Source organism: Notamacropus eugenii, chromosome 1 (genome assembly GCF_028372415.1).
Source record: "Notamacropus eugenii isolate mMacEug1 chromosome 1, mMacEug1.pri_v2, whole genome shotgun sequence".
Classification (NCBI taxonomy): Eukaryota; Metazoa; Chordata; class Mammalia; order Diprotodontia; family Macropodidae; genus Notamacropus; species Notamacropus eugenii.
Window position 1 is genome coordinate 21951201 of NC_092872.1, and position 22617 is coordinate 21973817.

A 22617-nucleotide genomic window follows, 5' to 3' on the forward strand; every position below is an offset into this window, starting at 1 on the left:
TCTTAGATCAAGTACTATTACTCCTAAGAAAAAATTCTAAACAGAAATCTCTTTCCTTTGAACCTTTGTGGCTTTCCCCAAACATTTGCTCAGGCTCCTATTTCCATGGCCAGGTTTCCAACTCATGCTACTCTAATAAACCTCAATTAACTGGAAGTCAGCTACACAGAAGCTCTCAAATTTTTAACTTCATTTCTAGGAGTGGAAACTAGGAGAATGAAAATACAAAGAAAATAAGCTAACAGCAAAGATGTATTAAAAAAAAAACCCAGCATCCAGGTCATATTCTGGGGTCAGTATCCATTTAGCTCAATCACCTATGGGGTCTACATCTATGAAACTTTATAATTAGACCTCAGGCTCAGAATAATGACCCTGAGGAGCTGTGTGGTCTTGAATCATCAAAGAAAGATTTAATTATATTCAGTGGACTGTACTTACTAGGACTGGAAAATCAATTAAAGGAATACATTTTAGGAAGCTTTTTTTCCAAAAACAAAGGTCTCATCAACCCTCTGCCAACCAGTTAAGTCAATTAGATAGAACATCTTACTCTAAGAGCATTCTGGCTAATTTTGACCTTACTAAGAAACAATAACTCACTTTTATTCAAGAGAACTGTGTTTGAGGTATCTGGCCCAAGTCTGTTTGCAGAGTTGAGAATAGAAAGCCAAAGTGAAAAAAAAAGTATCACCACAACCAAGGTCTATTTGGAGCTATGACCAAAAATTGTGGCACTCAGGTCAAGCGACACAAATACAGCCTCAAGTTAACTTCGCAATAATGTGAACATAATACAACTAATAAAGACAAATCTAGCTGAATGGGGGACATCTCAAATTACTGACCCAAAGGAGAAAGAGACAGCCGTACTCAAGTCCCTTCTAGAGAAGGTACCAGGATATGACAAGGCTGCTTCTAGGGAAGCTTTGGTCCTCACTGGGGTACAAAGAGTGGGCAGGCTGACCTTTTGAAGTCATACTAATCTGAAGTGTGTCTCAGGAAAGGAGGGAATGAGGAATTATGCCTTCTTTCTACCTTCTTAATTATTCAGTCTCGGCACAATACACTGAAGCTTCACATTTTAACTAATTATTTTTGCTAATTATTTGTTTCCAAACCCCTAGAAAAGTAAAAGAACTATGAAAACACAAATGCTATACATTTTTTTTTACAAATTTACAAAATTATAATTTTTATTAAACTATATGTAAATTCATATTCAATTAAATTATTGCACAATCTATAAAAATCTTTATTGAAAACTTTTATGCCCTTTAAATTTTAGTGCTGTTGGTTACAACCCTGGTTGCTGCCCTAGTTACAGCTTTGATCCTATCTTATTCAGCTACAGGTATGAATTCTGAAAAAAAGGGCAGCAAGACTTTTAGATTTTTCTTAACTGGTTTATGACACAAGCTTCGCTACTGGTGCCCTTGATTACTAATTCTAGGTCATGAATTCAGTACAGAACGTGGGTCTCCTAACAGCCAGGTTAATACCCTACTGCACTGGATCTTCCTGAGAAAAACCTCTGCTGTCAATGTTATTAACAATAGCTGTGCAGTTCCTTTCTGGATTGAAAGTTTTTGTAATCTAAAATATTTATTCTTCAAAAAAAAAAAAAAAACTTGATCGACACAGTGCAGAGATAAGGATGAAATCAAGCGAGTGTGTCATGAATGAAACCCATAAGTGTATCCTTTATTGTCATCTTTCCTAATATTTTGTGAAGGATGCTTTAGGTGGCATCTGCTATTGTTAATTGAAGAACTCTCTTACAATACCACATGCATAATTCACGTGTGACTCTTGAATTGTGTGATGAGGAAGTAATGCTTCCTGCTGTTCCTTCAGATCGGGTAGATGTTTTCACCATATTAAAAAAAAAAATCCAACAAAGAAACATTTAACATAAAAGCATCTTTCTATATGTGATCTGGCCATAGCCTTAGGTGGAAGACGAAAGCAACCAGGGATGGCATTTGTCATTCACAGACAGCAGGCAATGCCCTTGGGGTTTCTTCCTATGGCCTTTTCTCCTGGAAAAGCTCCCACTGACTTCAAGGGATAGACGACAACCCAAAGCCCACTCTGCAAGGTTCTGAGAAGGTCAGGGATAAAGAAGCATCTGTATTGTAAGGATTTCTTGGGAAAAGATTTTTAAAGAGTAAGGGCACGACGATGTCTATCTGTACACACACACACACACACACACACACACACGTGTGGATAAATAGAAAGGATAAATGTAGATAGGAACAGAATGTGAGGTAGATATTTGATTAAGGACAGATAACTTTTTTTTCCTGGGGTACATAACTATTCTAAAATTGTCACGGAGCCAAATGCTCACCCTTGATGAACCCAGTGGGTTTCTAACTTTTCTTCTTTTCTGTCTTTCACCTGTCACTACAAAACATGGAAAAAAAGAGCTGTTGATTTGAGTTCTTTTTATTATCATTAATAAGCGAGATTGTCCCCTGGGGACGTCTTCCCTACATCATGAACCAGTATGAGAAGCCTGCACAGTGATCTTGAGGCCAGGCATAAAATAAGGTTCATGATGTCAGGATGGTTAGGGACTGGGGGAAGGGCTGACAAACATGCACCTTTGGGGCCATTAAATCTTCTTGCCCCTCGGAATTGCTTCTCATCTCAACAAAGTGACTCTACTTACTTCTTCAATCTTATTTCCCACTGTGGCCCGGCCCATACTGTCTGTTCTACTCAGACCCCTGTACCTTGAATAGTCCAAACTATCTTTGATTATCATAGTTTCTTCTCCGTGGGACTCTTCAGTTGCTGCCCAAGACCTAGCTCAAGAACTAGCTCCGCCATGGAGCTTTCTAGGTTTACCCTGGTTCATGCTCCTTCCTCTTCCTCAAAATTATGGCAACCTTCAGAAGCTATCCATTATCATTCACCACTTAATTTTAGGCTGTGCTGCATTGTTTAATGCCTGGCATCTTGTGTGTTAGTGTTATCTCTGAAATGAATGTAAGTCATCTCCTTGTGTACTGGAATTGTCAGACATGGAATGTTAAGAGTTGGAAGGGAGAGGTTATCTCTTGCATGCAACCCCTCCCCTCCCACAACTGAGATGCAGAGAAGGGAAGAGATTTACTCCAGGTGATATACTACCTGACACCTCTCCTGTTGCCTTAAGCTTGGTAGGTACTCCATCACTCCACAATGTGTTGACTGAATGCAGAACCAGGTGATGACTTGCTGGTTCTCTGGCTGGAGAGGGAGAATTCTGTCATATGGGTAGGGGGAGACGTGTGGCCCTTTACGACTCTGACTATTTGTTATTGCTATTGCTGTTCAGTCGTTTCAGTAACGCCTACCTTCATGACCTCATTTGGGGTTTTCTTGGAAAAGAATGGAGTGGTTTGCCACGTTCTTCTCCAGCTCATTTTACAGATGAGGAAATTGAGGCAAACAGGGTCAACCAGCCAAAAAGTATCTGAGGCCAATTTTGAACTCACAATTTTCCTGTTTCCAAGGCCAGCACTCTATCCATTGTGCCACCTAGTAGCTCTGGTTCTGAGCACAGAGGGGATTAATTATAAGGTCTCAAATTAAAATGCAAGCATTACCAGACTATATTCAGATGTATAATGTGACACAGAATAGTACTTGTTATTTAAAAAATAAGTGCAATTATCGTTATATGGTAGACCTCTGGACATGAGTGGCTCAGTAGAGAGAGTACTGACTCTGCAGTCAGAGGAGCTGTGTTCGAATTGCACTCCCTGACATTTACTGTCTCTGTCATCTTTGGTAAGTTACAACCTACCGGGGCTTCAGTTTCCTCATCTGTAAAATGAGGTAAGTGATTTGAATGAACGCAGGTCCTTCAAAATCAGGTACTATATTCTTACAATAACAACCATTAAAAATAATAACAATTATTATTTTACAGAATACTTTAAGGTTTACAAATTGCTTTACACATATCTCATTTGATTCCCACACATTTGTGAAGTAAGTGCCATTATCCACATTTTACAGGTGAAGAAACAGACATTATATAACCTGCTCAGGGTCACTCGGTTAACAAATGTCAGACACCAGATTTGAACTTCAATCTTTTTTGACTCCAAGTCCAGAACTCTATCCCCAATGCCACTTAATGACGACCTCTCCCCTCCATCCCAGCACAGTCCTCTTCTTATATCACCATAGGACTAATTAGAACAGGAAAAAAAGCTTTATCAGTCTAATAATCCAAATCTCACATCTACCGACTTACTACATTACAAACAAGACATGTGAGACCCAATGAAATTAAGTGATTTTTTCCCAAAGTCATACAAGTAGTAACAGTGAGTGGTGGGGCTAGGATTTAAACTAGGATCCTCTATCTCCAGTGCTCCTTCCATTGGGTGGGGGTTTCTCTCCCATGAACGACCCCCTCACTTCTCTGCTTATTTAGTGATCTCTGCCTGGGGGCAGGAGGTATGTTATCTACTACACATACATGTGAATTTACATCTCACTACATAAATAGAGTCAAAATCACAAAACGAGAACCTTGACCAAGCTTCTGTCTCAGCTTTTCATATCTGATTAATTAGGTCATAATAGTCATACATGTTGCTAGAGAGGCCAAGACTACTGGATTAATTCCTATGGAGGCCAGCTCTTCTATTCTGTAGCCATAAACTACTCCCAATACTGGCCAGCTGTTACAGAGGTGTATCAATAAAATCTTAAGATAAAGAGCTGGAAAGAGCCTTAGAGATCAACTAATTCATGATCCACATTATATTTACAAGGGAACTGAGGTCTAGAGAAGACCAGTGACTTGACCAGGGTCACACATTATTTGTACTGGGTGCAACGATATTGACTGCTCAGAGCAAATCCATCCACACTACTGGGGGAAAAGAAAGCCAAACCTTCAGAGTCATATATACTATTGATAGTGGTTTGTAGTTCGATGGAAAAAATTCTATATTTCATTTGGTGCAGTAGGAAATACAAACACACTCTCTCTTCTCAGTTGGATTTAAGGTGCCCAAATTACACATTTCAAATACAAGTCTGCTTTCTCTTTAGGTTGAATATCCTGAGAGGTAGGCACAGTCTCATCATACATGGCTTATGTCGTTTCAGTCCCTGCGGTGGGATTCAGACTGTGAAAACCAACGGATTATATACATATAGACATCCACATGGCAGTATTCAGCCATACTCAGCATGTAGGCGATGACAGTAAACTGAAGAATGGAGAGTACTTATGAAGGATAGCTCAGAGTACAGAATAATGTTCAAGGTTTGGAAAAACATACTTTGGACTATTTTCCAAACATTTTGGGTTCAGTAAAATATAAAACACATCTTGCCAACCCACTTGCTTCCTTAATTTTTAAACCCATGTGTCTACTAAGGAAAATTAAGTACATGTGTTTGGGACTCATTTACACTGAACTCATCAAAATATTATTTTTTAAAAGTTAATTGATGTTCTACAAGCCTCACAAGCTTAAAAAAATTAAACCTTGAGTCGGCAATTCATATTTTGCAAGTAAGCAAAACTCTAACCTCACAGAACTACAAAGCTTGAACATTCTTCCATCTACAATATAGAAGCTGATACAGGGGGAAATAAAAGTCAAGTACAGATAACCCAGGCTGATTCATCGGCAGGTCCTTTAAACTTGATATCATATGTATTTATAATAACATAAAATGTGAAACAATCTATATGCCCAAAGAGACACGACTTGTGATGAGGAGAATGGCCAAATAACTTAATATAATGTAATGCTATTGTACAGTAAAATGACAAATATTAAGAATACTGAGAGATACAGAAAGACATTAAGTGATACAAAGCAAAGTCAGCAGACTAAGAAAACAGCCTACCTGCTGACTACAACTATATTAAAAAACAAAGGCACCAAGGCTTTTATGAGTATACAGGTCAGTTTGAAAGGGATTAAATAACAAAAAATTATAATTTTTCTTATTTGACTAAAATTATGTTATTATTTTCTGATCCAAATGTAAATAGTCTTAACTTTAGGGTTTCATTTGGAGATTACACATTTAGTTTAATTACATGTGCATGTGTGTGTGTGTGTGTGTGTGTGTGTGTGTGTGTGTGTGAGAGAGAGAGAGAGAGAGAGAGAGAGAGAGAGGAGAATACATGTGATTTCACTGTTGTAAGAAACTTCCTCCACCAAGGAAGAACAATTGTAACTTACAGTCACAGAACTGCCTGGAACATTGAGTGGTTAAATAATTTAGCCATGGTCATAACGCTAATAATATGTCTCAGACTCAGAACTTGACCCTACATCTTCTTGACTCTAAGACCATCACTCTATTAACCATTACTTACTATATTAAGTATGTAGTAAAAAAAAAAAACAAACTATGTTCATTTGATGTTTGCGTTTTTGTCCGGAACTGTTATATCATTTGTTATATATTTCTGGTGTGAAAGCTCCCTTCACCAATGAAGATCAGCAAACGTTTGTAACTTATTGCCTTAGAGAGTTAGTTACCTGGGGTACACTGCAAGGTTAAATAACTTCCCCAAGGCAATGTCGCTAGTAATTGTCAGAAGAACTTAGGTCTTCCTGATGCCAGAGCAGTTGGATTATCCAGGACACCACACTACCTCTCACTCTGGGGAAGGAGAGGAGAATTCTGGGGTTATTACTTCTGTTAAATAATGTGCATGAGCATACCTGGCAATGCAAGGCAATGAGCCTCCTTCTCATCTCACCCTATGCCCACGAGGCCCCATCCCATTTCATGTCCATCCCTAATTTAGGTCTTTGTAACCCTAGGTTGTGATTTTAGTCTACCTGTACCTTCACACTGCTAGCAATCTATTTCCATGGAGCAGACAGCCTTTCCTGCAGTTTGAGAAGTGCTTCAATTATAATGCAAGATTATGGAATCCGCAGGATGAATGGCTTGCTTTTCCTTAAAACATTACATGATTTCCATTGGGCAGCTAGGTGGTGCAGTGGATAGAGCACCAGTGCAGGAGTCAGGAGGACCTGAGTTCAAATCTCACCTCAGACACTTGACACTCACTAGCTGTGTGACCTTGGGCAAGTCACTTAACCCCAATTGTCTCATCCTGGGTCACCTCCAGTCATCCTGATAAATATCTGGTCACTGGATTCAGATGGCTCTGGAGGAGAAGTGAGGCTGGTGACCTGCACAGCCCTCCCCCACTCAAAACAAAGTCAAGGGCAAGTCATGTCACCATTTCTCTGATGGCATAGTCTTCTTGGGCAACGAAGGACAAACACACATATACAATTCCCAAAGTAAAGACATGTTTACTTGTGACAGTCCTGCCAATTTCACCGAAGTTACTTCTCAGCTCATTTCCCAGCCTCCACCCCTTTCAGGATTAACAAAAATTGTAGATCCATATTTCTTCTTCTAGTGATCTTTGTACATTCACAGATATTCAACACACAGACGACTCAGTTTCTGCTTACATGTTCCACATTAGCTAAGCCTCCTGGCTTTTACACTGGCATCATGTGGATGGATCCTCACAGTTACTAAGGAAATCTACCAGTCTTTCAGAGAGACAAATCCTGAAGAAGCCAGTGTCTGGGATGCCTCCATCCAGCACAAAAATAGAAAACCACTTGTCCCAAAGGGGATTCCTGATCCAAGCACCTCTTTGAATGACTGCAGGCAAAAGGTCGACAGAGAAAGTCAAAGGAACTTATCTTACATGTCTTCTTGGACTGTGATCCTTTAAGAAAAAAAGGTTTGTCTTCATTGGTTTATTTTCTTTTTCTTTTTTTTGCCACAGTTTAAAAGTTTTCCACAACATCCTCTGGTTGGTGGCAAATTGTCAAAAGGTGTCAAAGAATTTTGCTAGTATTATAATACTTTTCAGATCAACACTGCAGCTGGTAGATTACCGGTAGTCAATTTCTGGCTATGGAAATAGTTTTTTTTTAAAGTTACTTGCTCACAGTATTCAACAGCTCCAGTTTGGAACCTGGCAGTACAGCCACACATACATATATTCATACATTATATACTATAATGCACGCCTATTTAAAAAATTTTTTTTTGCCTTAACAGATGCAAAAATTCATCAAGAATGTGCACTAGGGTAAAGTAGAAGGGAAACATAGCCTCGGTTTCCCCCAAAAGATCAGACTCATAGGGTCAGAGAGAATGCCTGAGGGAAACTGGAGCTCCCAGAAATCGCTAGGGCAGAACTGCCTCATAACTCCATCCAACTATGTGACTCTCTGACCCTATTAGTAATGCATGTTCCCCTCTGGACACAGAGCAAAGACATGGAGTTTGTGGATCATTCCTCTTTATTTAAGAGATGGCTCTCTCGGCAGTCTCTGCGGTCTAAGCCCAGACATAGAAACTTTTTAAAATCTTCTGCATCATTGATTTATTTCATGTTCTAGATTTTCATTCGTTTTACACATTGCATCATTAAAAATAGTTTTAGCATAAGAAATTTTATAAGTAGGATCATTCCACACTTTCTTTTCTCACCTGGAAAAGGATTAGGTATGCATATATTTAAATATTCATGAATTTTGTAAGACTCATGGAACCACAGAATCATGAAGTTAGGAGGAACCATAGATGTCCTGTAGTTCAAAGTTCTATTGAATGTAAAAATTTCTTCTACAATATCCCTGACGGTTTTGTCTTACTGCTAACTACACCGCTTTCAATGATGAAGAATTCATGACCTCCCAAGGCAACTCATGCCAGTTTGGGGAAGTCTGAATTGTTAAAAATAAAAAACTACTCTCTTCTCCCTGTGGAAACTTTCACCCATCAGACCTAGTTGCGCCTCCTCTGGAGCTGTACTAAGGAAGTCTAATCCCTTTGCCAAATGACAAAATTCAACTTTTTGAAGATAGTAATCTGGTCTCTGCTAACATGCAAGGAGTTCTACATGATTTTCTGAGGTCTCTTCCATCTCTCAAACTCACGGCATCAAACACACAACACTCCCTAGTGGGTCCCAAACCAGATTAAAATGTAATTGGGAAATAATTAACAAAATAAACAAAAATACAATAAAACATAGATAATGTTACCATATGCCTTTCTAAGCCAAGAAGCATCCATAGGGATCCTTTATGTATGGTTTAGTGTTAGGCTGGTTCTATCTGAGTTTGATACCACTGTCTTAAATTCTATGACCTCTAGAACTAGTCTGGTCACCCTCTACTGGCCAAACTCTAGTTTATCGATATCTTTCTTAAATGTCAACTCACCTAGCTGTATCCCAATTACCTTACTCTACACATTGGTACATATCAGGTACATACCTGGAATGTAGTTAGGTGGTGTACTGCATAGAGTGCTGGGTCTGGAATCAGGAAGACTCATATTCCTGAGTTCAAATCTGGCCTCACATACTAAGTAGCTGGGTAAGTTACCCAACCCTGTTTGCCTCAGTTTTCTCATCTGTAAAAGGAGCTGGAAAAGGAAATGGCAAACCACTCCAGCATCTCTGCCAACCAAACCCCAAAGAGTCAGATATGACTGAAAGATGAATGAATAAAATCTGTCTCTGAATCCTTGCCATCCGTAAGGCTCAACTCAGGTGTTAACTCCTCTGTAAATCTTACCCTGATCTACCTGGTTGGTTGTTAATGCTTTCTCCTTCCTCAAAATACCTATATTACACTTATTTGTGCATATATTATAATTCCACTCCCAGTAGAAGACAAATTTCTTTCTACCAAGAACTATTTTTGTTTGTTTTTCACATCCAGAGCAAAGCATAGTGCCCTGCACACTGTAAAAGGTTAATAAGTAATTACTAAATTAAATACAATGTGGTACTCACAACTAAACAGGATATTGTCTGATGCAAGCTCAGTACAATGGACCTTTCACCTCCACACCATTGAACTGCATACCTCTATTAGTTCATTCTAAAATTTCATTAGAGCCTTACTACTTACTTCTAAAAGTCCCAGGTCTTGTTCACTTGAATAGATCTGGAGCACCTCGGGGAAAAGTCAGCTGGATTTGGATTCAGAGAAACTGGGTAAAAATCCCCATTTTCCCACTTAACTATTTCTATGATATGAAGTCATTTAACTTTCTGGTCCTGAGGAATATGAGGAAGTTTAATTAGATAACCTTTTTGATCCCTTGTAGCTCTAAATCTAAGTCTTGATGTTTGTATAGATGATTTTTTGACCTTGTATGTGAGATTTTATAATTATTTTGACAAAATTTTATCTCCTTAGTTTCTGCTCTCCCTTCAGCCAGTCAAAATCTTTAAAAATTTTTATTCTGTCCCTAATATATTAGCTATCCCTCCCAGGTTTGTTATTTGCACATTGGTTAGGTTTTCCAAACAACTTTCAAGGGGTTTGAGGTTTAAATGAAAAAAAATTGATTTATTTATGACCTTCAAACCACGGGCAGTTTAAATATTTTTTTGAGATGCTCTTTAAACATATGGCATTACAGGGGAAACCAACTTGAGTCTTATTTTAGTATCATCATTTTAGGAATAATGATTTTCCTTTTTTTGGAGATATAGGCCCCTATTCAAAACTACTTTGTGTGAACTGTTGAGATGATAGATGTTAGAAAATATTAGAAATTGAGTTAGCAACAATTCAAATAAACATTTAAAAGCATTCTGTTAGATGGTACCTACGATTTTTTTTTTAAGAAGAACATTCATTTTCAAAGCTTCTCAAGTTGCTTAATTAACAATGTTAACTGAAACTCTAATCTACCCTACAATTTACACTCAGGAACATCAGCTTCCTAATTCATCTTCCCCATTCAACCGATTTCCTAACATATCAAAAAGTATCCAAGCTAAGCTTCTCTGCCTGGACCCTGGGTCTTCTGGGACTTGAGACCATCTTCTTATTTAAATTTCAGTCATTTCAGTCACATCTGGCTCTTTGTGACCATATTTGGGGTTTTCCTGGCAAAGATAGAGGAGTGGTTTGTCATTTCCTTCTCTAGCTCATTTTAAGGATGAGGAAACTGAGGCAAACAGGGTTAAATGACTTGCCCAGGGTCACACAGCTAGTAACTGTCATATAAATTCAAGTCGTTATGATTCTAGGTCCAGCTTTCTATCTACTGTGCCACCTTGCAGCCAACTTTATTCTAATTTTGTCCTCCAACATTACCCTACAGCACTCTAGTTTCTAGGGTTCCTTTCAGCTTTTCATATTTAGGAATTTACAATCCATCCATTAAGCACATGCCAAGTTCATTCTCTTCTTTATCCTCATGCAGTTCTCACTTGGAATTCTGTCTCCTCTGCCCATCCCAATCCTACAAAGTTCATCTTAAATTTCTTATATTCCATAAAGCCTTTCCATAGCCCATGCATTCTCTCTCTTCGGGGTCCCTCCAGTACAAAGCACACATAACTACACAATCCACAATCCTTGAATACCTATTATCTGTTTTGGTCCCGGTCACTTCACGCGTCTCCTATAAAAAGATTGTAGATACCTTCAGAGAACAGACTATACCTTTCACTTTTACATCTCCCTGCAGCACCCAGCATACTGCACTGAGCAGGTCCTCCGTACATGCATCATAGCATGACAACAGCATCTAAAGCTAGAAGGACCCCAACTTCCTCACTTCACAGACCAAGAACTGAGAGATCTGGAGCAAAGCAGATGATCTGCTCAAGGTCACACAGGTACTAAATAGCAAAGCTGGTCCTTTTATTTCAAATGAAGCACCCTTTCTATTACATATATTTTCACTGATTTTATCAAACTCCTCAAAGTAGTAAATAAACAGAGTAAGGATTTTTCCTACAGAAAATCTTCAGTATATATGAAGAAGCAGGTTTTTTTTTTTATAACCTTGAGTGCTTAGTTAGTGGAATCACCTCTTCTGATGCTGGACTTTGAAATCAAGCATAAGACAGCAAGGAACCCTTGTATAAATCACTTGGATGACTTCCAAAACACCAACTGTTGTTGTTGAAGGGGAAAGGGGTAAGAGACAAATAAGTTCCTTAGAACTTCAAAAATCTAGAGAGTGACAGCTTCAGAAAAGTGCAGTTTCCATTTATGTGGCTATCAGGATAATCCTAAGTAAGTAGGATTCAACATTAAGAGATAAAAGAAGACTCAGGCAGGGATAGTTATAGGAGCAGAGTGTGTCCCTGAGTATTTCTGGGGGGCCTAGCCCTGCAAAGTCCTTCTCTTATTTCCTCATCCGCAATACTATAACCATCTACTGTTCTGGGTGTACAGATCTCTGCCTAACAGTTTTTGTTTTTTTTAATTTCTTCTTCTTGAAGCTGCATAAAGAGTGTGGGGTGGCTTAGTGAAAGTGCTCACACCTTTCTGGAAGTTTAATAAGGGACAAGAATTGAAGCAAAAACCCAAAAAGAACTGTCTCAAGAAGTAAGCCCAAGCATCCTACTTGGAAAGATTAAATCTGCCTTATAGAGTAAACTCACTCCTAAAACTCAACTGTTCATCTTTAGGTGAGAGAGAGCTTTCTCTAAGGCTTGAGAAACCTGAATTTGAAGGACCATGGCTAATGTTTCTGATGCTAATTTATGCTAAATAGTAATTGCTTCTCTTTTAAACAGGGATCCTAAGGGTCTTCTCCTCCCAGTTTGATTTTTTTATTAAAGGGGCCATCCCTTGTGTAACTATTTAAAGAAGCCTATTCATTGAATGGGTGCATCTCATTCAAAGTGAGAATGTGTAAAGACCTTAGCTTGAAAGGGCCAAGGTCTCCCATCGCATCCTGGGCCATCTCCAGTCATCCTGATGAATATCTGGTCACTGGACTCAGATGGCTCAGGAGGAGAAAGTGAGGTTGGTGACTTTGCACAGCCTTCCCTCACTCAAATCAAAGTCAGCTGCAAGTCATGTCATCTTCAAGATGTCATGGTGCTCTTTGAGGACAAAGGACAAACCACAACAACGTTATATGTCTATGTTTATCTTCACCACAGCATCCACTCTCAGGTTAAGTATTGCTATGTCTTCCAAAATTTTCTCAAGTTTATTTCTATAGTCTTACCCATCTATAATCCTTGCCTGGATAATCCCTTAATAGCAGAGTTCACGAACTGTGTGGTGAGAACTCCTCAGAACCTTTGACCACTTGGAAGAAGGTGGCCTTCTAAAATATCTTCTTTCAACGCCTGGAGAGAAATGTCTGGTGGTTAAGGAGGGATAGTTTTTGTCGTACTTGTTGGGTTTTTGTGTTATTATTATATAAATTATTCATTGTCTTGGTTTCACTTATTTCATTCATGATATAAAAGTCTCCCAAACTGTTTATTTTTAGAATAATCTGGATATGTTTGTGAAGTGAAAAACAAAAACATCAATAAAACTTTCAAAATGCAATTTATAGTAAATACTGTATACTTAAAATCAATCAATCAAATACATTTGAGTGTGGACTGTGTCTCTTGCTGTACTTAAAGCTACTTATCAGTCCTCCCTTCAGATAATATATCATCACTGTCACAGTAAAATTCCTAGAAGACTACTCCAGGATTCCTTCTTTTCCCTATCTCCCACATATGTATATTCTTCTCTGATGTGTGTATATGTGTACATGTATGTGTATATACATATACATGTGTATATTTTATTTTAATTTTATTATTTATTTATTTGTTATTTTAATTTTTTTCTCAATCACATGTAAAAAAATTCTGAGTTCCAAATTCTCTTTCTTCCTCTGTCCCTTCCTTGATAAGGCAGGCAATTTGTTACAGATTGTACATGTGAAGTCATACAAAACATTTCCATATTAGCCATGTGGCAGAAGAAAACAGACCAAAAAAATAAAAATAAAAAAGGTTTTTAAAAAGAGTATGCTTTGATTTCCATTCAGATTCCACCAGTTCTTGCTCTGGAGGTGAACAGTATTTTTCATCCTAAGTCCTCTGGAAATGTCTTGGATTTCTGTGTTGCTGAGAATAGTTAAGTCACTCACTAAGTCAAGCACAATACCGCCATGACTGTGTACACTGTTTTCCTAGCTCTGCTCACTTCACCTCACATCCGTTCATTTAAGTCTTCCCAGGCTTCTTCTGAAAGCATTTTGTTTGTCATTTCTTCTAGCACAATAGTACTCCATCATAGTAATCATATACTACAACTTATTCAGCCCAATTGATAGGGATTGCCTCAATTTTCAATTCATTGACACCACAGAAAGAGTGTGTTGTGTGTATACATATGCATCTATATATTTGTGTGTGTGTGTATCTGTATATATGTACATATAGGTCTGTTTCCTTTTTCCTTGTTTTTTGGGGGATACAAACCTAATAGTGATATTGGTGAGTCAAAGGGTAGACAATTTTATAGCCCTTTGGGCATAGTTCCAAATTACTCTCCAGAATTGTTAGATCACCAATAGTGCATGAGTGTCCCAATTTTTCCACATCTCTTCCAGCATTTGTCATTTTCCTTTTCTGTCATATTAGGCAATCTAATAGATGTGAGGTGATACGTCATAATTACTTTAATTTGCATGTCTCTAATCAATAGTGATTTAGAGCATGTCTTCATATGACTATAGAACACTTTGATTTCTTCTTCTGAAAACTGCCATTCATATCCTTTGACCATTTATCAACCGGGGAATAACTTGTATTCTTATAAATTTAACTCAGTTCTCTACGTATTTGAGAAGTCAGAGAAACTTGCTGCAAATTTTTTTCCCCTGGTTCCTATTTTCCTGCTAAACTTGGGTATATTGGTTTGGTTTTTGCAAAACATTTTTCAATTCAATGTAATCAAATGATCTATTTTGTAACCCATAATATTCTCTATCTCTTATCCATAGATCCATAGATCTGATGGGTAAAATTCTCCATGTTCCTGTAATTTGGTTATTGATATCACAATCATGTACCCATTTTGACCTTATCTTGGTCTGCGGTGTGAAATGTTGGTCTGTACTTAGTTTCTGCCAAACTGTTTTGTAGCTTTTTGTCAAACAGTGAGATTCTGTTCCCAAAGTTTTGATCTTAGGGTTTATCAAAACAAGATTACCATGGTCCTTTACTACATTGTGTACCTAATCTATTCCACTGACTTATAGCCAATACTGGATTATTTTGATGATTGTTACTTAGTAATACTTGAAATCTGGTAAAGGTGGGATAGTTTTTGACATGAGACAGGTGAATGGGGAGTCAGAAGTCAGGACATTTGTTGATTCAGCCAATAGCTCATGAGCTGCTCATTCCCTAACTAAACCTTCATAAAGGCTTTAGACACTTCATGTGATTTAGGTTCTCTTAGAAACTTCCAAAATGTACACTAAGGTCTGCAAATGTTGAATGCGAAAAATTAAATCAAACTTTTGTTTTGGATATAACTATCTCTGAATGTGTTGGTAATGCATGCTCACATTTGTGATGAGCAAATGTTTTGCTTGGCAATCGAATGAGGGAGATGCATTAGTTACTGAGTTCCCAGGGCATGGATCAAGTACATTCTAAATGCTTTAGCGTTTGGTATATTATCTGTGGCTAATTCTTAAAAATGAAAGAAATCCTAGGCGGGTGGGTTCTGGGGGGGAAGGATAACTTTATTGCACAGCCATTCCATTATGCATGACCATACATACCCCAATAGTGACTTTCTTTGGAGGGAAGAAATTACTGGGGTTAAGCTCTAAATGTTTATCCTTTCTTCTCCTAAAGTCTCCTTGGTGTGTAAAAATACTTCTATCTTTTATCAGTGCCACACAACACTGCCAAGATCAATAAACTACCAACCTTTGCAAACTTAAAAGAGCTATTTTAGTTTCGGTCATTAATGTTAGCGCTAGACTATGGTTTAGTCTAGAAGGACTCAGGAGAACAGATTTTTCCTCTAATCAGATACTTTTGAGATTAGCAGTACCTATCAGAAATTATAAACTGGCCACTAATATTATATTTTGCATTTTCTATGTGCTATAAATGTTGTGGCCCTTTGTGGTTTACAATAATTCACTCAGGCCTCTCCATTTCATTATTACTTCTAAAGAAACTACCTTTCTTTCCATTCCTGGAGACATCTGATTGCCACTGGAAGCCTTGTGGAAGGTCTGATACCCCAGTAACTAATTGGATCCTCTTAAAGGTTGAATTTTACAACTGACCCATTTACAGGTCTGCGAAGCTTCTCTCAGAAAGGCAGGCATCCTGGATCTTAATTTTTAAGTGTCAAGTTTTGCTGAACTCAGGGTTAAATGAGTTGAAATTTAGAGTTAGACCCAATGCAACTCTTCATGAAGCTTCTTCTTTAAAAAAAAAAAAAAAGCCTAAATCACATACCTCCATGATAATTTTTGTTTAAAGCTGCTTACAATCATTTATATGTTAGGAGAGGAGCAGGTGCTAGTAGTTTTAAAGGCTTTTAATCATATTTCCTAGGATTAGGACTGGGGTAGGGCCTGGAACTGTGATTTCACTGGTATAGAGTACTCCCAAGTGAGGAACTTCCCTCCAGCAATGCAGGTCAGCACCTTCTCCGTAAATTCTAGCTTCAGGTAAATACATACAGTCTGAGTGGAATATACATACCATGCACACACACAGATATACACATACAAATATATATAGATATATAACTGCAAATCTTCAGGTGGCTGCCTAGAACATTAAGAAACTCAGAGGTTTGTCCAAGGTGACAAGCCAGAGGCTTAACTTGAACTCGATCCTTCCTGGAATCAAGGTCAACCCTCTATCCACCTTGCTAAACTGCCACTCAAACTTCTCTCACATACATTTAATATACAAGAATATGTAAGAAGGACTCCACTCAAAATTGAATTAAGAGCACCAGTGAAAGATTTCCCCATCAATTAAAGCATGGAGAACACTTCCAAAAATCTATCCCCAGAGACTGGGAACCTCAGGATCAAATGAGATAATCTCTGTAAAGACTTAGCACAATACCTGGCCCACGATAAATGTTATATAAACGCTCATTCCCTTCCCTTTCTCTTTCATTGGCTATAAGCAAGTTTTTACTATATGCAAAGCATCCAATGCTCTATGCCCTTCAAGTGGATCTGAGATCTTTAATCCCAGGATTTTGTTCTGTGTGGTTTCTCTCGATAGCTTCCTGTATTTGGATTCAACCACAAATACTGTATATACCGATGACCAAAACAAAGAGCACATGATTTTTCCCTGCCTGTAGAAATTTGTTCATGTAAATTCAGATGCACCATCAACCATCTAAGTAGTCATACCACTGGATGACCACAGAAGTAACTTCAGATCCTGCTTAACCCAAACGAATTCATTATATGCTAGGATTTCTAGAGGATGAAAAGTTTTAACCTGATTTTCAACTTTCCATCATTAAAAAAGCATCTTTTATCTTGGAAATAATTTTTAATGTTCAGATACTATTTTTAAAAATAAGGAGGAAGGTTTTAATCCCGAGGAAGGGTTGTTTCAGAAACAGTTTCCTGTAGTAATTCCTAAGCCTCAGGCATGTTTTTGAATCTGCTGCCTAGATGGAAGAGAAATGACCCTCTCTCCCCCATTTTCTTGACAATTTATTACTCTGAAGGTGCAAATGCTAAAGCAAAATGTCAGGCACTCTGTGACGCTCATGCTAACTGAACATAGTGATTGACTCCAATAAAGTTTTTATCATTCTGCCACCAAGTCACCCAGTATTTATTGAGGACCTGCTACACTTGACTCCTATGGATGCGCAAAACGCAGAAGAGAAGGTACCTGACTTCTAGAAGTTTGCCATCCGCTTGGAGAGGTGATAATATACCTTCAAATGCACATAAACTAAAGAACCCTTTAAAACTTAACATATCAACAGGCGATATTTTTCATGGCACAGAGTATTGAGAGGTTGTAGAGTAGATGACAGAAAAGAAGACAGACTAGTTTCTGATATACAGTAAGTGTTTAATAAATGCCTGTGGCCTTACTGACTGGGAGGGGTCCTGGAGGAGGTTACCTTGGAACTCTTTTGAGGAAGGGAAAGAGAAAGTAGAGAAAGAAGGTAAGGGTATTTCAAGGAGAGGTTACTGCTTGTCTAAAGAAGTAGAAATATCACAGAAGAAGTCATTAGCTAGCAGAACAGGTTTCCTACACCAGACGATGAATCCCTCTCTCCCTGAATTTCTCATAGCCCTTTGAGTAGCCTCTCCTTTGCTGTAATCCCATTCTAGTTTGCTGTATATTTATTTGTGTACACAACACATCCTCCTATTACAATATCTCTGAGGACTATTTCTTTCCTCCTGTACCCCTAATGTCCAGCACAGTGTCATGCATAGGGTATGTGCTTAATAAATGTTCCTTTAATAATCAGAAATGAAATGTTAATGTTCCAAGGACAGGTTGGAGAATGAAAGCAAAGTATAATTGGTGGCGGGTTTTCAGTGAATGTCAGACAAAGGATTTTGGATTTGATAGGAGATCACTCTTTGACCAGAAAAGTTGTTAATGACAGTGTTGTGAGAGTTTTCTTAGCAACTGCAAGGGATTGAAAGTCAAGTCAGAGGAGTCAGCTTGGAGACTGTAAAAGAACAACTTTCATTAACAGGTTTTAATTTCCATGCAAACATTAGGCTACAACATCGAAGACCTCTCTCAGGTAGGTGGGTGAGATATATTAAGATCTCTATTATAAAACCAGGAAAATTGGGACAGAGAGGTGTCTCTGTTTCCCTGAAGAAGCATTCTGAGGCAAAGCCCAGGGGGGTGCTGATGGGGGCTCATGGACACTAACTTCTACTTCTTTCTTTTCTGGTACCACCATGAATAAACTGAAACTATCCCCAATTCACCATGTTCATTTTGCACTTAGTTTCTGCATTTGATTTTTTAAAATTTATACTGACCAAAATGACCCATGGAAATCATTTCCTACTACAGAATTCTATATGACATAACTAGGCAGAATCTATTAAAATAAATAACAATTCTTAATTCTGAGAATTCTGGATAGAACTTTCAAACTGAGTTGACTTGCTATCAAATAAGTAACTAACTTTTTAAAATGGTAACTCCCCCTGCCCTATGCATTGGGTGAAACTCAGACTGAAACGAATCTGGTAGCTACGTCATGATGTCCCAGTTTCTTTGTGCTATTTTGTTTTATTTTGTTCTGTTTCTCCCAATACAGAGGCAAAAACATGAAAAAACTGGCTGTAAAACAGTTCCCTATTTGATATGACAGGGAGAGGAACGGAGGAATACCTGCACGCAGAACAGAGAGAAGTGTGTTCCTTTGTTGACAATCTTATTGTTTTCTTTTAATGCACTGTTTAGAATATCAATTATACACCATTTCCCATTATTCTACACACCGAACCACTACTGCACAGCCGTTACTCTTCTTTCCCCACAATTGGCAAATAAAGAAACAAATTTATTGTGGGTGAGATGTGCCAGATTGAAAGTTCTGAATTCCAAAGCCCTCATTTGACCCAAAGAACAGGTGTGCTACATAGGCGACATCAACGAAATCTCCCTCTCTCTCTGGATTCATTCTTTGCCCCGTTCCCACTGACGTACAAGGGACAATCATTTACTGGAGGGGGGAGGAGCATTTTTAAGGTTATGCTTTCTACCACAGGGAGAGAGATCTGATCAGTATGCTAATTTATCAGCACGGATAGAAGGAGTTTACTAGCCTAATTCATTTAGCCACAACTCTCAGAGAGCCAGAACATGTACTTATACCATCAGCACCATCTAGGACCTGGTACAGATGACTAGCTCTTATATTCTAGCATCCTTAACATCCGCAGTATTGGAACCCTTCTCAATAGTGTCTAATAACGCCATAACATTTCCATATTGCTTGTACTCTAGGGAATTATTCTGAGTATTGCACATATGACCCAATTTTGAGTATCACACACACAGGCTAACATATAAGAGAGGCAGTTTTCTCTCCTTGACAAACTGACTTTCCTTTCTGTCTTGGTCTTTTCTAGGGTTTCTCCATACTCCTAAGATTTCCAACAAAATGGTCGTGCTCCAATTTCATCCTTAGGCACCATCATCCAATCTTTGTTATGGATCTATAGGATTTCATTTATTGACATTTAATTATAATTCCATCTAACTACCCATTCATGAAACGGATCCAAGTTAATTTGATGTTGTTTCTTCGCTCACTTTCACCTTCTGATCCCATTTTCTGTCATCAGCAAATTAAACTAGATTATTTCTAGTTCCTCCATTTAAGTTATTTATATACTTAAAAACAGCAGAGTTCAGTTGGCTGAACGTTGTGTGGGCCCTACTTAGTGTTCCTTCTCCGTGAACATAATAGCACTTTTCATGTACATTCTCTTTGTTCTCTTTTTTAACCCAGTTCTCTATCTATTCCAATAAACTACTTGTGGTTGAAAGCAGGTCTGTGTCACACTGAATATTACCCAAGTCCTGTGAGATCCAAACAAATAGAGAAGTCCTCATTATCACAATAACTCCAAGGTCCTAACTCAGTCTAGGCTTCATTGAATTTCATTGTACTCCAAAAGAAAACCTGTGGGGCTAAGACCTCCACCCAAGAACTCTGATCCGTAGAAATGGGTAAACCAAAATCAGCACTCAGACCCTGTGACCTAGAATTTTTTCCACATAGCTTTTCCCTAAGAGTTCTTGCATATCAAGTGAGGCAATATATATTGTTTGGAAAAAAAAAAAGCACTTTGCAAACCTTATATCACCACATAAACGTTAGCCACAATTACTATTGTCCCTTGGTGGAGGCAAAGAAATTTAGTTAACTAACTCAATTGCAATACCTCGGCCCAAGGTTAGTTACTGGAAAAAATATTTAGCTGAGCTCGGTCACTACTATCTCCATCTGTGTCTTACCCCAAGGAGAAAAAAAAAATAGGAATGACAGTCAGGGAAATTCCTAAGACAAGGCCCATCTTTCCTCAGTCCACAGAGGGAATGTCACTTGGATAGATCATCGCCATACTCATTTTGTCCCCAATGGCTCCACAGCATACAGTTTTCATGACAGATGAAACCACTTAATTAACAACCTTGTAAAGAGTGATGCTCATACAACTCAGGACAAATAAAAAGTTATGCCTTTCAGTTATAGGATATAAATACTACTCTGGTAAATCGCTGCAGTCCAATGAAATGAGAATTTTTTTTTTTTGCATACCTTCAGGTATTCCTCTTAACAGGTTTCCACTTGAGCCTTTAGATTCTAAGCCTTCAGGGGAAGGCCTTGTTTCCGCCTGCATTCTGAACAACACTGAGTATGCTGTCAGTACTCAACAAATTATAAATAATGACAACACTAATGAAGCATTCTTTATTAAATGGAACTGCTTCAAGGTAGGAAAATCAAGCAACAAGTTAAACTGTATGACAAGACTGTGCTAAGCAAAAGAAACCTTCCGAGATCCTCTGTTGGCTTCTCAGTCACAACGAACGAAAGGTACTTTCAGTTACAGGAGTTAACTATTCTAATAGACTTTCCATTTACTTTCAATACTGCTCTTATAACTACCTCCCTATAATTCTTATGAATAAAGATTATTTTGATATCATTTGGATTATATGATAATTTCTTAATGCTATCAAACTGGTTCCATTTGATTTTGAAAACATTTGTAATTTTTCTTAAGACCATAGTAGGTATTCTTATTTCAATTTCCCGCACCTAAAACAATCTAAGTTTTTCCCTTCCTCTCCTACCACCATACTAGGCAAATCAGATGGGAACTTGAAAGTCAAAGAAGTTCTATTCCATACCCCAGAAGGCCAGGGAACAACATTTATAGAGCATTCTACTATAGAGAGCATTGTATTTTAGTGTTAAGGCCAATCTAACCATAGTAATGCTCTAAACAATGGTGGACCTTCCACTGGGAGTTTTTTCTTGGGACTCAAGGAATTTTCCTACAGTCTCATACATCCCCTTTCCAAAAATCAGACTTCAATTTCTTTCTGCCATATCAAATCACTGGTATTCCTTTTCAGTATTTCAACATCCTTCAAATATCTGAAGGTTTTAAGTTATCCCTAAGATACTGACTGGCCAAGCTAAACATTCTTCCCTAAAATCTATTTTTTTTAACTTCTTCAGTTTCTCAGTCTTTCTCATTGGAATTCCTGGAATTTTTCAACATATCTTAAACCACAAAGGTAATCTAAAATATATACTATAAAATAAACAAACAAAATATATATTTTAAAAATATGTTTAAATAAAAAAAATAAAAATAAATTTAAATTAAATATATATTTTAAATATATAAATTTTAAATTATATATACATTTAAAAATATAAAATAAAATATATATTATAAAATATATAATAGGGAGCTGCCTCCCTAAAATCAGGAAGAAAGGGCCTGTTAGTGATTTGTTTCACAAGATGTTATATATCAACATATACCACTCAACATAGTATCAGTCTGACTCTTTTTTTTGTCACATCGCACCATAAACTCACATAAATATTTGCTTCTTATTCCAACCTCAAACTCCGCTTGTCCCCGTTATCTACTCAAGTTTCTTCCTCCAGCTAAACCTGTAAGTTTGGGGTGGGTATCCTCCTCTAAGCATTATTCACAGCAAGGTCCCTTCCCCCTTTAAGCTCCGCCCCACAATCTGGATAAGGGGTGAAGTGG

At 37.9% G+C, this 22617-nt stretch overlaps 1 protein-coding gene across 8 annotated transcripts in view; it reads right to left on the reverse strand.

Annotated features, from left to right (window-relative positions):
• The window catches only part of ZNF462 (zinc finger protein 462), a 151794-nt gene that overhangs the window by 38688 nt on the left and 90489 nt on the right, over window positions 1–22617 (reverse strand). The window lies entirely within an intron of this gene.